The sequence below is a fragment of the Pyxicephalus adspersus genome, chromosome 3 (genome assembly GCF_032062135.1).
Source record: "Pyxicephalus adspersus chromosome 3, UCB_Pads_2.0, whole genome shotgun sequence".
Classification (NCBI taxonomy): Eukaryota; Metazoa; Chordata; class Amphibia; order Anura; family Pyxicephalidae; genus Pyxicephalus; species Pyxicephalus adspersus.
In genome coordinates this window covers 150,363,836-150,366,612 of record NC_092860.1, presented here as the reverse complement: position 1 = coordinate 150,366,612, position 2,777 = coordinate 150,363,836, and positions in this window count along the sequence as shown.

Here is a 2,777-nt window from a genome sequence, read left to right as displayed (position 1 = left end):
GGGGGGGGGTGTTGTTGGTGCACTTATATGTCTATAGAGTGGTGATCCTTGCTTTCCTACATCTGGTAGTAAGTAAAAACAGATTGCTTAGGAGTTTCTTTGCTCCTGCATCCATCCCCTCCTTGGACTCCCCTTGAGACCCTATTAGGTTGCACAGCATAGTCAGGGCCCAGAGACCATTGAGCAAGAGACATCCCCTCCGGCAGCACCTCCTGGAGGAAGGAAGTCCTGGAATTATTAGTGTACACTTATATAATGGACAACTTCTTCAGGCCAGATAGGAGTCACAGGAAGTGCTGTCACATTATTCCCACTATACACATGTGGAAACATTACATTTACAGGAGACCAGGGGTGATTGATCCGCTGCTTACTGCTGGACCACAGATGGCACTGACAGCCGGCAAGTCCAGCACAAGAAGATGTTGTCTCATCGTTAACCTTGAGGAAAGAACCTGTTTCAGTACACGAAAATGCTGCCAAGAGGCCTCAGTAAGGTTGAATCAACACCTATTTGTAAATAATACACGTCAACACATATTTAAGTGTCACTGAAATTAATTAAAACTCATGAAAACGTGTGTCAGTGCAAATCAGCACATCCATGGGAACATGTGTTAACATTTGTCAAGGTGGATCACAAGCAGAAGGAAGGAGGTCCTGATTGCCCCATGTAGACCTCATTTAGAATAATGGGCCTAATTTATTAAAACGCTCCAAGGCTGGAGAGCACTTTCATTAGTAAAGCTGGGTGATCCAGCACACCTGGAATGGATCTGGTCCAATATTCAAAACATTTGCTAACTAATAACAAATGACTTTTAAGAAATCCATTCCAGGTTTGCTTGATCTCCCAGCCTCACTGATGAAAGTGTATCCTTTCCAGCCTTGGAGAGCTTTAAAAATTCAGCCCCATTGTGCCAATTTCTGGAGATATTAAAACCATATGGGCAACAAAATGATCCGAGGAACCTAAATGTTCAGTTTAGCTCAAACAAGCTTTTTTTGGTTCCATCAATGTTTGGCCAAACAATATTAAGCGTTGGCTCAAGCCTAACTAAAGTTTACTCTGCCTAACCGTTGGTTGCTGTTGTCAACCAAAATGGCGGTGAATTGGTGGCCATATTGTGGTGGAATTTACATGATACCACCAGCCAATGGGGAATGCTCATATGGTGGCGTTCACAGCCCATTATTCTCCTACCATAGAACAGCTGCCCATTGTGAATATTGAAGAGCTACCAGAAGTCAGATCATGAACTTGGGGAAATGACCTCAAACTAGCGGGAGAAAAGTAAGTTTTAACTTCCCGAGAGAATTTTTAAAGAGGAACTAACCTGAAAAGTGCCTAAAAAAAAAAATCAGCTTACTTTCTAACCCACAGGGCAGTCTGATCCATCCGGTGGTGTCTTGCATTGGGTCCAGTGTTGTCCTGGCATCCATCCCCGAGCCGACGCTCTGGGCACCGCCATCTTCGCTTCTTCTTCCTGGTTCTTCTTTCTACATCTCCAGACCCAGGCGCAAGTTCGGGTGATGTAGGATGGAAAAAACCTTGCCGATTTCACTGCACATGCGTCTTCCCTTTTATGTAAAGTGGAACTTCTGAGTTTAGGTATGTTTTAATACTTGCAATGGATGCCCAATAGAGGAAGGGAGTCGCTCAACAGCAAGTGGATTGAAATATGCTTGGGATAGACATATTATGGTTGCAGTTTTTTTCAGGTTGCAATCAACATTTTTGCTACACATGTAAGAAATAAATCCTTAATTAAATTATTACTAAATTGCTTGATTGATGATCTTTACCTAGAAAACAACTGATGCAGCAAACAATTTCTTTGATGCAAACCATCGTTGGTTGGCTTAGCAGCTCATGTAGAGGATTGTAGGGCTACGTACACACCTCAAGGTACAATCGCCATAGGGCTGATATCGGACAAGGATCTGGCGTGTGTACAGTGCCCGTGTTCCCTCCTGGCGGATTCACATATTAAGAACGATCTCAATGAAAGTGAAGGGGGGAGAGCACAGCTGGGTGCCGCTCCATCGTTCTCCCCCCTTCCCTCTACATAGAGCAGAACTGTGCTGTATATACAATGCTCGTTCATACATCGTTCAGTCTTTTGTCGTTGAAAAAGGATCGTGTAAAATCCTTTCCAACGACAATTATTGCACGTGTGGGTGTAGCCTAATACCAAACCATTGTAGTGCTGTGTGCATCACTATATCTTCTCATATAATTTGTGCTCCAAGTACACAACAAAAAGTAATTATTGTGCTGATCTTGGCAATGGATGGGCAATGAGACGCATTCTTGACCAACAGGCAGCGTTGGTTGTGTGTGTATGGCTTGCTGTGATCGCCCTCTACAGTACATTCTCTGTAATATAATGTGAAAATTTCATTTATAATCTTGAACGCAGAATTACCGAAAAGAAATCCCATACAATGATCAGCCAAAACAATAAAACCACCTGCCTAATACTTTGTACCCATTGTGCCACTAAATTACTTTGGACTCATATTTTACGTACTCCTTATTTTTCTTGTTTTGCATGAAAAAAATACAAAATTTACTTTTCTACATTTCAACTGGTGAAAGATTTTAAAAAAAAGAACATGGTCCGAAATGTGTAGTTTTTGCTTTTTCCTATACTATATGGAATTAGGATAGTTGGTGCTGCAAACCCTTTACTTTGTTTTCTAAATATTTTGTATCCTGCTTGCATGCACCTTGGAAATAATAGATTGTGTTATATTGTTATATATATATATAT